Raw genomic sequence first — 14,493 nt, 5'->3', positions numbered from 1 at the left:
AGTTAGTAAAGGAAACAGGCACTTCAGTCTACAAACAAGAGCATTAGCAGTAGCAGAGGATCTAGTAGAGTTGCCTTTGCTTATTTATTCTCCTCTTCCTCTCCACCTTCTTCTATAGGTCTGACCTTTCTCAGCCTTTCTCTATCCCTGTCAATGCCAAGCCCACACTCTAACCCATTTGAAGAGAGACACCTAGTGGTGTAGAACACGCCAGACTGTCTTTGAGCCCGGACAACATTTTCTATCCTAACTTTACTTCCTCTCATCGTCATTACAGTTTCTTCTATCTTGAGGATACATTAATCAAAACAAATGGCAAACTACAGGAGAAAAGCAGTTAGGACAAAAAAACCTGAACACAATAATAGATCAAGAGCCAGCTTTTGTAGCTGATCATTTTGGTGTATGGTAAACAGACAATTCAAATTACTATCAAGAGATGATTAAAACCTCACTTTAGGCACACAGGGTAATTATAAATCAATTAAAGAAAGACTGCAGAAAATTATTTTGCAGATGCCTTGTAATGGCAGGGCTCAAAACTACTGGTTTTCAGATGATCCTTCAAATACAGCTAAAAAACACTAGTTTAGGTTTTTTTTGTGCAAAGCAATTTCAGGTTGTTAATCTATATTCCTCAACAGAAGAAGATCACATGAATAAACCTATAATACCACTGACTTTACTGGATTATTAATAACGCTTTTAAAATGTAGTGGGTTGTTATTTTTCTTGTTCGTGGTTGCTATTTCCATAAAAATCGTCTGGATGTCATTCATCTTCAGATTGTACCTTTAAGACTGCTTGTCTCGACCTAAACGCGTGACATTAAATCAGTTGACATGATAATAACGTCACACCTTCCCAGTCAAAAATCAGCTGAAACGCAGCGCTTTATAAAAGATGATCTGTCGTGGCTGCTCAGTGGACTTTTCTGATAAAGCCAGACAAGGTGGTATTACAATTGCAAACCCCAATCGAAATGCCTGCAGTCAATCTATCACCGTGTTATCTCAGAGGAAGGGGTATATTAACTGGGGCCCCGACAGCTATGGGCATGCATGGATGTATAGGGCGGATAGCAGAGCTGGCTGTCATCCCTGTGGGCTGATTAATGAGGAGCTCGGCCTAGTGTTTAATGTGTTTAATATGGGCCTCTGACGAGGCCGTCACACTGACGGAACCCACCAGTCATGACTGATGAAGTCACGTGCAGCTCTGCTGTTGTTTTCTCTCACAAATTAACTAAAATGGGAAACTAAAACTACATATTTGCATATATGCCACAAAAATACAGGTACCTTTTTTTTTGTCTAAAATTAAATCAGATTAATAACAGCTTGGGTCAGCAGATTTTTGTTCTTTGCTGCATGCCAGAATAATCAGCAAGATACTTTTTTTTAAAATTATTTGTATTACTTTCTTCATATTCAGAAGTTTTGATACACTAAGTCATCTGTGCGATGCTCTAAGTTAATTAACAACGTTTGAGTTGAAAGGAGGAACCCCTGGGGCTGCTCAGGAAGGAAGAAGCAATTATGGCAAAACCAGCACAATAAGCAAGATTGTTTACAAATATACCTATAGGGATAAAGGTCTGAATTTGTGGAGACACATCCCGTGGTTTGATTAATCAAAAATTCAAGTGTTTTGCTCTATTGATCAAATTTAATTTTAGATAAAAGAGGAGTACAGTTTAGACACCATCCCTAATGGGTGATGATATCATACTGTGGAGATATTTTGCTGCAGGTGTGTGTGGAAAGAATATTATTTCAAAGTATTGAAGCAACATCTCGTTGCGTCTAGTCTCTGAACTCTCCTTAATGGCTCATCACAAGTTCAGCCTGAACTTGGACAGGAAGTGTTGGTCCAAACAAGAAACAGATGTAGGACTGTTCTGAGGAGATATAATTATTTGTGACAACACATCCCTCAAGCGGTCATATACTGAGGATTACCTAATGTGACAAGGCATGTATTGTCTTATTGCCTGACGGTGTCTAAAGATAATTAGAGCCACATGCTGAGTGATAACAAAAACAGGATAGGAGACATAAATATATTGTCTGAAATGCTTATAAAAATGGCCTGCGCTCATATTTTACTAAAGATTTTTCTATATTTGACTCTGACATCCGTCCACACTGGTAAATGGGCCTTGTTGAAATAAAATCCTCTGGCAGTCATTTACTGGTGCTTTCCTCAGCAGTTTGAATGTGACAAAAACCCCACACACAATAATCTCAAGACATAAAACAGGAAGTTAAAGCTTGGCACAATTTGGACAATGATACTAAGCATACTTTTAAATTAGTTACAAAGTGGCTCACAGACAACGATATCATCGATGTTTTGGAGCGGCCGTCACAAAGCCCTGCTCTTAGTCCCATAAAGAATTTGAGGGCAGAATTGGAAAAGTGTGTGAGTGTGTTTGTGTGAGCAAACTTGGCCCAGAAACCAGACTCAGTTCAGTGGCAGAAATAGACTTGCTGGAGGATGAGAACTTTTTTTTAAATCTGCATCCATATAGTAAAAAAGGGAAATATTCTTTCTCCTACCTGGTAACTAAAGACCATCTCTACTTGGCATTACCATGTGAATCTAGCCTTCTCTCATTTACAGGGTTCATGTTTTGCATTTTAAAGTTGTAGTTAAAAGCATTAACTTTACATGTTTATTTTAGGTAGGTTTGATTTTCCTCAACTTGCATTTAGAGAGCAACAAAGAGACAGTAATTTGTTATCCTCAAATGTCCTTATCTATTCTCCCCAGGCACACATAGCCTTCGCGTGCTCTCATTTAAATTCTTTATGTTTTGGTTGCAGATGTGCTCTACGCGCAGCTGCTGTAGCTCTCATGCTAAACAGTAGGTGGCGCTGGAGAAAAAAAATCTGAATGTGTTTAACAACTGGCAGCAGAAAAAGAGTCTGAAAAGAAAGCGAAATCTGTATCTACTAAGATTAGCCTCATAAGTGTAACCTTTTAACCATTTTTACAAGTTCATCAAGCATTTAGAGATAATTATTCACTTTATCTACATCCAACATTTGCAGTACTTTATTTACAATACTTCCAGTGTATATTGCTTTCAAAAAGAAAAATATTTTCTGATGTAAATTCACAAGAAGCAAACTCTCAGGTTTTAGAGTGACTCTGCTCAGATTCTGAACAGTGGCAGACATTTGGGTGACGCAAAAACAATCAGTTCTTTGAATATTTATTTTCCATATTCTCTAAGTGAAGATTCTCACTTTTTTCTGGGTGAAAAGATCGGAAAGATCTTTTCACCCAGAGATCTTTCCAAGATCGGAAAGATCTTTTCCTCTGTGCAATGAAACTGCTAATATTACACTGCCTTCTCTATAAAGCAATCAGACTTTTTTCTTGCTCTCTCCCCTCCCACTTTCTGATTTGTCTATTACTTTTAACTGACCTTGCCATTTTTTTTCTTCTTTTTCAGCCTACTCCCACCTGCTAATTTCCACTTCTTGCTGCCGTTCCCCTTCCCTCACTATCTGTTGCCTTCCCACTTCTCTGCACATCTCCATCTCTTTTTTCATCTATCACCTCCTCTGCAATGTTCTCATTTAATCATCCCCTCAAGAAATACATTCACTTGTGAGCTACCAAGCTTCTATTAGATCACATATTCTGTTGTTACAACTGTTATCATAGCCAATTCAATGCTGTCAGGGAGTCCAGCAGCTGCCGAGTACACAATGGTCCCCTTTAGAAGTGCACACAAAGAGAACAGAACCGAATGTGTTTACAACTCCATCAAAACGATCTGGTGGGTTGCATTCTGGTGTCAACTCTCTTACTTTTAATAGCTTGTCTTTCTGTGAGTTGCTATGTTTAATTGAAAAGTATTATAATTTAATAATTGCTAAGGTTAATTTGATACGAAGAATATGTATATATGTGTAGTAACATGTTCATTTTGACCAATTAATTACATTTTAGCTCAATAAATTGAGCTTTCTTTTTTTGCATACAGAAGTTACGAGCAGAGTCTGCAAACAACAGCGATGGATGAGGCCAAAACACACTGGATCTTCAACAATCTTATGGTTGAATGACCTAAGTAAATGAATAAAGACAATAAATATGTTTGTCGTTGAGCTCATGTGTCTATTTATTCAGTAATTTAGCAGCAAAAGAGACTTTTGACTTGAAAATGTTGCTGACTTTGTTGATATGTGGTTTTCTGTTAAAGTTTGATTAGCTGCCAGTAATTACAAACCCTGCAATGAACTCAATTTTATTTACATTTAGACATTTAGACAGACAGACAGACAGACAGACAGACAGACAGATAGATAGATAGATAGATAGATAGATAGATATGTTATCTGCAGAACTAAATGCTAATTTAGTTCTTTCACATGCATGAGGTGGACTCAGAAAATGTTCCAGTCCATATCGCCAGGCTGTGTTCCCACAGGAGAGGGTCTGACTTTAGTTGAGGCTGGTTCAAATCTTCAAATCAAGTCGGCTCTATGAAGGTGGAGCGGTTTGAAGATGAAGAGGGGTGGGGGCACATCCAGTCCTACGAAGGACATAATGAAATATCAGTTCTCTAAGAGGCTTGTTCTACTTTCAGGCCAGCTGCAGAGTCCAGTTTAAGCATACAATGAAAAAAATCCTATTGGTCCCACCCTGTCCCAGTCATTGTGCTGGGAGCAATGAAATCTGAAGTACAAACTGATCGGTTTTTGTTTTTATTTATCTTAAAAATATATATATTCATGTTTGGAACACTTCGTTTGCAAGAAGAAAGAAAGGCAAAGCGTAACTGCTACTCCCAGTAGTCTTCCCTCCTCGAGCCATCCAAATCCCATCGGTGCATTTATTCACACACTTTACACATAAACAACACACAAGCAGTTGAAATTGCAAGAAGGGCACACAGTCAATGTTACCACAAGTGCAAAATGACATTTATAATGAAATAAAAATCTAAGATACTTCTTGCATGCAGGAAAACCTTATGAATGTGTGACATTTTCATACTACAATAAACACAAACCATGATATGCTTTCCCCAGATGAAGAGAAAAAATCCATGAGTCAAATGCAACACCAAATTTGGATTTTTGAGACGATAGTTATTGTAGCATATTACATGTGACTAAAGTAAACAAACCCGTGGTTGTGCAAAGAATGTTTTTACCTCTCAGTTCCCAAATGATGTATCACAACAATAATCACTGTCAGACCCAGAAAGGAGGTGGTTCTTTCAGAGGGAAGGATGAAGGCAGAACTCTGGTAATTATGCAGCTGTAATGGAGTCGGTGCCCGGTGAAAGCCTAATGAGCTTACTGAAGTCTACCATTGAGAATTGATTCCTGGGAAGGGGGAAGAAAGGCAAAATACATAAAAAACTGCTTGCTTGCAAGAGAAAGCAAGTTGAGGTGAGCTTGTCTTTATTATCTTACACTTAATTGACAATAAAGAAATCTGTGTTAAAAGTCTGCACGAGTAGGCCTGTCATGATAACAAATTTTGCTGAGCGATTAATTGTCTCAAACATTATTGCAATAAATGATAATATTGTTTGAAGACCTTTTTACACTGACTTAATGGAAATGACGTAATAATGCTTGCGATTTCCTGCCTAAGATAGATACACTGTATTTTCAAAAAAACACTGGAACAAAATAAACAAAACAACCAAAAACAAAAATAAAATGGATTCTCAGTCTCCATTAACAAAAAATTTACTTGAATAAAAACTAAACAACATAAAGCCAAAGTGGAAATAAATACTGCATTCAACCAAAAGAGTCCAGATTATGAAGTCTCTATACTGTATTGCCCTTCAGTAATCATTAGATTTAAATAGAGACGATGGGCACATTGACTACCTGATGATTCACACTGCATGATTTTTTAAAATTAGTTAACTGGACTTGTAGCCATTATTTTGTGCCCATTGTTGGACACCACACGGCAGGACCGAACCGTTATATAGGATTTCTGTCGGCTAATGTATGGTGTCAGGTTTTGAAAATGGGCCGACAACTCTAAGATCGCGCAGTGTGCTCTGGGCATTACACTAAGGAAATGAGGAAGGGAGATGTCAGTGGAGAGCACTGGAGTTGAGCCTTTTCTCTTTCAGTGTCATCAACAGAAAGAGTAAAAGGCCGGAAGAAACGATAAAGCCGATAATTGAAATGAGGTAGATAGTTTAAATTCATCGTGCGATTAATTGATTTATTGTTTATCGCGACAGGCCTATGCACGAGTAATTAAAAATGAATGCCAGGAAATCGTCTTACATGGAAAACTGCGATCTAAACCTTTTACTGTACTTTTGCCTTCAGGATGAATTAGTCTGATAACATACACAGTAAACATGTGTGTTGGTGCAGTGTTGTGCCTGAATGTGTAGAATACTATAATTTTGTTGCTCTGACATATCAGCAGCCTCAGAGCTCCCGGAGAAGATAATGAAAATCAGAGCGATGTAAATGAATCTGAACTCTTTTGCAGGCTTTGCAGACTCAGAACAGGCTTTGTGTTGTCCTGTGTGTGCACATACAGAATGTGGGTGTTCTGCAGGTACACACTTACATCTGGGTTCATGTCAGGGTGTTTTCAAGCGTGAAGTGCTGTGAAAAAATATTTGCCACCTTACAGATTTCTTCCAGTTTTTATTTGTTTTATATCATCAGTTTTTGATATCAGACAAAGACACTCCTGAGTGAATACATTAAGCAATTTTCAAATAAATTATTTCCATTTATCACTGGAAAAAGTTATCCAAAACAAATCACGTGAAAAGGTCAGTGCCCCCTAAACCTAAATAAGTAATTACGGTACCTGGCAACAAGTCTTTAATATCGCTGTAGAGAAATTTTGACCCTGCTCTTCTTTGCAGAATTGTTTTATCTTAGCAACATTGTTGAATTTGCAAGGATGAATTGCTTGTTTAAGGTCATGCAAATGGCACCTCAATTGGACGTGTTATTTTTGGTCAGCCATGGTTTTGGTTATGGATGGCATAAATGAGGTCATTAAAGAACCATGTTGTCTCTACTTGTGCATTATGGCTCTGACTGTGGTTCACTGGATTGTCGATCGGAAATGGTAGTGTAACCATTTCCACACTGATTGATGCCACAGATTACTATGCTTCTCATCTTTTCTTGTACTTGTTCAAATTTGAGCGTAGTATATTTAGCCTACTTGGTAGTGCATAGGTCTGGATCCTCTTAATTAAACAAGGGGGGGATAATATTTTTATAGGGCCAGATTGGTTAGAATGGCTTTTTCTATATTAGTAAATGAAACCATCATTAAAACGCTGCATTTTGTATTTAAGTCACTTTTCTCTATGATAGATTACTTTAAGATCTATAATATTTAAGTATGATAAGAAAAGACTGAGAAATATTTAAGAGGGCAAATAGGTTTCAAGTCAATGTACACATTAATAATTACAGCCTTTCACTTTTAGATGAAACAGCCATGCCGCTTTAGCATATGATTTGTTTTTCTGAGCTATGTTTAAAAATAATTGTTCGTTCAGTTCCAGTTACTTGCAGTGCAGTTGATCATATGTGGTACTGCAGCAGTGAAAGAAACCCATCCTCCCACTACACAAAATCCATTTTTGCATAAATGATCGTGACGTGGCCTTGTTTGCCATTTCACCTTCCAACAAAAATCAGATAGTCTATCAGAATAGTGAACAGGCTTCCTTTTAAAGCAATTGCAGTACAAAGCTTTCAGACTCAATTTTCATACATACTTCACTCACTAAGTGCTCTCTCAGCTTTTTACAGTTTTGCTTGTATTTTTTTTTTCTCTGTTGCTTGTCCAGTCTCATCTTGCTTACTTGAATAATGTTTATCCAATTTACTCACAATTAGTGAATCAAAAATAGAAATATTTATTTTAATTAAGACAACTAAGCAATGAAGGGACTGATTCTGCATGGCAGTGACCATATGGACTCTACTAACACTATTTTGCCAAGTAGGCTGGTAACAGATGCCACAGAGCAGTTTATTTACCCTGGAAGAAATGACTCGAAGAAAACTTGGTGGATTCTTGCAGAAAATTTGTTTCATTTTTTAAACCTAAAGTTAAACTAGAGATTACATTTCTACTCTCATTTATGCTCTCATAATCTTTCATGTAATTGAGGCAGCAAGCCTGGAAGAAATGGTTTTTGATCACTGATGACTCAACAATAACTTTTGTGTTTTAAAAGCATTATTCTCCATATTCACAACATATACTGTAGGTTTCTGTTACAAGTATTTGATAAGATACATATTTTGACTGCAGAATGATGAAGAATGAAGAAAAGCAAAGAAACAACTTTTAAAATCTGCTTTAAAATTTTAACTACAATAACTGAAAAGCCCACAAAGCAAATAACGCAGCACCATTTTTATTCACCTGTTTAGTTATAAGTGTGGTTATGCATTCCATATTTACAGACCACTTCTGCTGTGTCTCCAGTCTAATTAACCCCCTTATTCATCTTACTTGTTATTATATTACGTATCTTTAATATTCGTTTTTGCTACAGATCACTGTGAATTAAAGGAGTGGGAGCACTTTGGGGAGTGAAGTGTGTTAAATGTGTAGGAGAAAATGGGTTTTCTAATGTTGCGGTTGTCAATAGACGGTATAGTTCACTTGGAATTCATTTAAATCAGGCTTCCACTGCCTGAGAGGGAAAACATTTAACTAAATGCTGTACTTTCACTCAGTTTATTTGCTAGTTAGTCTTTTCTTTAATGGTTGATGATGTAAATGCAAATTAAGGAAGAAAATGGAGAAAATCAGCTCTTGCATGAGCACTTCCATCGCTAAGCTAAAGTGACATCACTGTGGAAGCACCTCAGGAACAATGAAGTGGAGTGTTATTTCGCTTAAAAAAGTGTGCAAACACTTGAGGATTGAGGCCATCAGAAAGCATGCAGAGCCAAGTTTGCACGTTGAAGTGTGTAGCCACAGAGGCTTGTTGCTATAGAAGCAAGGGCAGATTTTACAAAGGGACATTACACACCTACACACTAAAGAACTGTTCACTTAATGTGCTCCTGAGGGACCTGTTCACCGCTGCACCGTCAATTCACCTCTTCTTTTTACCCCACTTTCAATCTTCATTCTCTCCTTTCTATTCCATTTTGTGCTTTTTTAAGGAGCAGGTGCAAATTTGGGGTTCTAAAATTGCTTTTTTTTAAGCTGTTGGGTAAATTGGATAGGCTGTTTTTTTTCTCCTGTAATATCTTTCCCACCTACATTTCCACATCCCCATTCAGATATGTGTAATGTAACACTTGCTGAGCACAAACGGAGTCGGAGCACAGCCTTCACGATTCTTCCACCAAAGCCGTTTGAGCCGCACAACAGCAGAATGACAGCGTGACCCAACCGATGTTTAATCACAGTGTTTCAAATTTAGATTAGAGTTATTTAATAGTCCGTTTACAAAACACACACTGTTGAGGCTCTCTACGTGTGGGTGTGCCAGGGCAAAAAACTAATAATGGCACAAATAATTAAAAGCAGCGACACAATGAATATTAATCAGAAATGACACAGAATGGAGCAGCTCTTGCTGCTTTTTCTAGAAAGTAAAAAGCTACCAATCAGCTAAAAAGCTTTTTGAAAATGCAATTAAATAGTGGCCATGACTTAATTAGGTAGCCCGTAGTTATCCGAGGATTTCATTAAGGATTTCATTGAATCTTTCCTGCCTTGAATTAGACCATGGCCAAGTGAAAATAGGAAGTTTAACCTACAGTTTAACCTTTGGGTTAAAGCGCTGAGCATGTGACATTTTCATTTTTCTGTTTTTTTACATCCACAAGGTTTCTACAGTCGAACCTGTGGAGTCGCAAAGTGGAGAAGTGACCAGTAAACAGGGAAAGGAGGATGAATGCTGTGAAATTTATACCAGGTTGAGTCAAACAGGCCAAGAAATTTAAAGACATGATCAAATCGAATGACCTAAGTAAGTCACAGGTCAAAGTGAGTATCTTGCAGATTGTTGTAACTCATTGCTCAATAATTGGTCTAGAGCTGCTGTCTATAAAGTGAAACTAATCTTATACATAAATCAAACTGATTTTAAATAGTATCCAATAAATTGACTTAAAAAACATTATTATCAAACAAGTTATGATGAAACACAAATTAAATCACTGATAAACCACACTCATCCAATTCAGTTCCTTTTAGAGTACCAATTCACAACAAACACTTTATCAGGTCACTATTTAAAATTAACAAATCCAGTTTACTACAAAGATTAATTGTTTGTCCTGTAACCAGGATGAACGCAGCTCTTTCTGTCTCAGTTGTTGTGTCTTTTGCCTGCTGGTGTTGGGTCCAGTGGTGTCGGTTCTGTCACAATATGCCAGGGCAACTGTGGCTACAATGTAGCTTACCAGCATCAGCGTGCATGAACAGGCGAATGATTAAATGTAGGGTGAAGTGCATTGAAGTCCACTGGACATGATAAAGTGCAGTAAAACCACAGGCCATTGAGACAAATTTAAATTAATTTCTGTACACTTCTGTTTAATCCTAGTTCTTAATCCTAGATCTTGGAAGAAAAAAAAATGCAACACTGGATAGAAATAAATCTTGTGACATTGCAGAAGTTTATCAAATAATACCACAGGGAAAGCATGTCCAAATCAAAGATAGAATGAAATATTGGATAGTGTGACTTTAATCTTATAATCCAGTCAAATTCAGTTTGCGATATTACAAAAAAGTTATCTATGGTAGAGCATAGATAGATGACCTCCATTGGTTCAATGACTTTGTGTGGATGTAACGCATCAGAGGGAGGGTTGATGACATCAAGCATTCCTATCTTTTGAGCAATGAAGACATTAAGCCAAATCAAAGGCTTTTGGCTACAGAGGATATTTAGCACTTTACACTTTCTGTAATAGAATTACTGCAACTGAAATTAACTGTGCGACTTAGCTCTATTTTCTTTCAGATACACAACTCAAAGTAATTTTATCCATTTTGACTTTGGAGGAAATTCATAATGTGAGTTACACTGTTTGCACAGAGTTTAATTTAAAACAGAGTAGAACAGAAATAACTTTTATTGCCCCTCAGTGAGGAAATTTCTGTGAGCCAGCAGCAAAGCGAAAGGGAAGTTAAAAAATGCAGACTCACACATAGTATAAAAGTAGTACAAGTATAAAACAAAATATAAAAATAAAAGAGTGTATAGTAAGGTCAGATTTACGGCATAAGAAGGAAAAACAAATTATGTGCATGGATTAAAAGTTGCATACTCAGATTAAAAGAAATGGGCAACTAAGGGAATTTAAAAAATTTACAAAATGTGCATAAATATTTCTGCATATAAACATCAACAGGCTATTTACAAGAAATAGAAAAATTGAGCAAATAACTGGAGGAATGTAAACATTTATTGACTGAACTGGGAGCAGTGATAGTTTCAAAGTCTAATTTATTTATTTTCATCCGACATTTTAATGCTATTAAATCTTTGGTGTTTTGAAAAGGTAACAAACATCTAATATTAATGATTGCCCTCTGCAGCTCCACTTCATCATGTTTGCCCCTCACATAGCTAATTATAGCCTGGTAAGCAGGGCAAATTAACTGACAGAGCTCGCATTTCTTTATACTAATTACTTTAGTAAGTCAGATGTTAATTATTCTTATAACACCCATATGATTAGTTTTATTTCATCACAAAATGTGTTAATGTGATAATCAAATTCAACTTGTCAACAAGGTGCAAGAACTCCTCTCACATACCAGTAGTTACAGATCGGCACAACTGGAAAGCCAAAAAAAAAAAAATACGGTTCTGATTTAGTCGAATTAAATTAGGCTGAAGCCACAACAATGGTTCTCCTGTGCAGCTCCTGGAGATAAAAAAAAATCAGACAGATCCAGACAGAAATTTTAAGAGCACAGAGCCAGCAGAGACAGAGGTCAGTCATGTTAACTGGATCCTGGAACAGGAGAACAGATTTATACCCCACAGGCAAGCTGCGAGACCACCAGCTGCGACAACACTCGAGAAGTACAGCAAACACCACAGCAAAACAAAGCCAAAAAAAAAAAGAAGATGGCAAAGCCCATCACTGCAGGCACTTCCAGAGTTACGTCAGACAAATATGCAGTGGCAACACAACAATACAGAAAATAAGCAATTAAACAGAAACTTTTAGATAAGTTTCTGTTAAATTATACTACATTTCATAAAATTCGCTCCAGATCAGTTTTAAATAAACTATTGTATCAAATAAGTAGAAAAAGCTTTATTAAACTTAGTCAGCTAATTGATGAGAGAGATCTTTTGTCCTTTAAATGGCTTCAGCATGAGCATAAACTTACAGCTGCCATCTATTTACATAATTACGTAAAGGTTTCACATACATTGACCCTACATTACAATTATAGCTGTAATTTTCCCACCACACAGCACAGTTGCTCTTCTTTGTGTCATAACGCCTGCAAGTCTGTTGTGTCAAAGAAGGTAACTGCAAAACATTCATGTAAAAAATATATTTTCTATTAGTGATGAAGACATTTTTGTGAGGAAGGAAACATATTTGATATTTTGATCAGTAAAGATTCTGATTTTGATCAGACCAGCATTTTTCTGCTTTGGCCATTCATCAAGAGGAAAAAAAGCAACAATGGCATCACATTTTTCACTTTTCATCTACTTCTGGAGGTATATATAGCAATTTATAACACATTTAAATATGCAGTTATTTTGTAATAATTATACATCTGACCATGAAATAGGTTTTTCTTATTTACCAAGTAGAATTTAAAGATTAATCTACTTTATAAATGAAACCAAATAAGATAATTAGGACTTGTTTCATGGGAAAAATAGACAACAACTTTAAGGCTTGATAACCGACAATAATTTGAATAAACTGCGATACCCACCATAATAACTGGACTAATTTCTTTATGTGTCTCTTTCAAAAGACAAATTTGCAAGGACTGTCAATAAAGTTAACATTTTAGTTCGGTCAAATCTAACAAATACACAAAGAAGGAATTTTCTGCATCCATAGGACAAAACTTCCGACATAAGCTGAGCAGCAAATCCTGAACAATAAAGAGAACACAAATCTTTCTGCTGTCATCGTACTTTCAGTGTTAACAGAAAGTACACCTTCTGCTAACATTGCGGTTTAAAAATAAAGTGCGATCTAATTTTCATTTGATTTTAATTCCCTTTCAATTTAACTCAATAATGCTGTCATTTAGTACACAGAAATGAAGCCAAATTTGATGGGTTTTTTTTTTAGAAATTCTAAAATCTTGGCTGCAAAATTCACTTCTTCAGGCATCGGAGAGATTGACAAACTCTTAATATATTTCAGGCTTTAATCAGATCAGCTATTAATACTATGAATGCATTTGCACTTTTTTCTGGTGTCCAAATAATTCAATTTTAAATTTATGTGTCCAAAGAAGATGATTCCAGGAGAGCTTTTAGTTTTCTTGGTCCATGTCATCGCTTAAGTTGTGCAGCCTTTACATTAAGTCTCTTTATTCTGACTCTTCTGCACCTTCAGTCTATTAAAACAAAAACTCTTCTGATCATAACTCTCTCCTGCTTTACTGTCCTGCATTTAGCTTCTCTAACTTCCTCCACAACCTGGACCATGACATCCTCACTCTAAATGATTAGATGGTAGAACTAATGTGGGGGGGGGGGACAAAGTCAACCATTAGGTAAATAAAAAGGAAGTTTTATTTTGTTCATTCTTTCATAAAGAAGTCAACGTTTGAGCAGCTATGAGTACCGAGTAATATTAGATTATGTGGAACTGAATTAAATATTTAACCTCATTTCAAACTGTGAGTAAAGCCAGCTTAAGTCATGGAGAAGGGAGAGATAAGAGGGATGCCACCTTAGGCTTGAGGGCTGAAGCATTGCCCCAGCTGAAATCTGGCCAAATTAAGCAGGAGATGGTGGAATAAGGATGGCTCTGAGGGGCCCTGGTACTATGCTCTGGTTCATTTCTCTAATTAATGTTATGCAGATGCCTTCACATTTCATCCAGAGAGCAGGGCAGGACATTGGGGATACAAGAGTAAAGAGCCACTGTAATTACTGAGTTTCAGAGTGAGAATAAAATATGAAAGGCATTGATCATCTGTGCTAATATGCTGAAGGAAATAAGACACAAATACGACAGTTTTCATTTATTTATCTTGAATTTATTAATAAATCCTGTTCACTTGTGGCAACTTGTTTTCTCCAGTTGCCATATTTTAGTTATTTCTCCCAAACCAATTCTAAAAATTGGTTTACCAATGAATGTCCCTGAACATAAAACTATCTGATATAAAGCATTGAGGATCCTGCTGTGTCACTGTGGCAGCGTATTCATTTTTTTCCTATGAAGCCACGGGAGTGTAAAAGTAGTTGCTTTTCCAGGGTTTAAGGTTCCTGTTAATCCCCTGCCTGTGTGGTTATGGAGGTAAAAC

The 14,493-nt window shown here is 36.7% G+C and overlaps 1 long non-coding RNA gene across 1 annotated transcript in view; it reads left to right on the top strand.

Annotated features, from left to right (window-relative positions):
• The window catches only part of LOC116736133 (uncharacterized), a 34,684-nt gene extending 30,026 nt beyond the window's left edge, over nt 1-4,658 (top strand). The window contains exons 2-3 of the long non-coding RNA XR_004342491.1: nt 3,464-3,793; nt 4,001-4,658. This is a non-coding gene — a long non-coding RNA (uncharacterized LOC116736133). The remainder of the gene's footprint in view (nt 1-3,463; nt 3,794-4,000) is intronic.
• The last annotated feature ends 9,835 nt before the right edge of the window (nt 4,659-14,493 follow it).

This window comes from Xiphophorus hellerii, chromosome 16 (genome assembly GCF_003331165.1).
Source record: "Xiphophorus hellerii strain 12219 chromosome 16, Xiphophorus_hellerii-4.1, whole genome shotgun sequence".
Lineage (NCBI taxonomy): Eukaryota > Metazoa > Chordata > Actinopteri > Cyprinodontiformes > Poeciliidae > Xiphophorus > Xiphophorus hellerii.
Note: the sequence above shows the minus strand (reverse complement) of the source record. Positions and strands in the feature narration are given on the sequence as shown.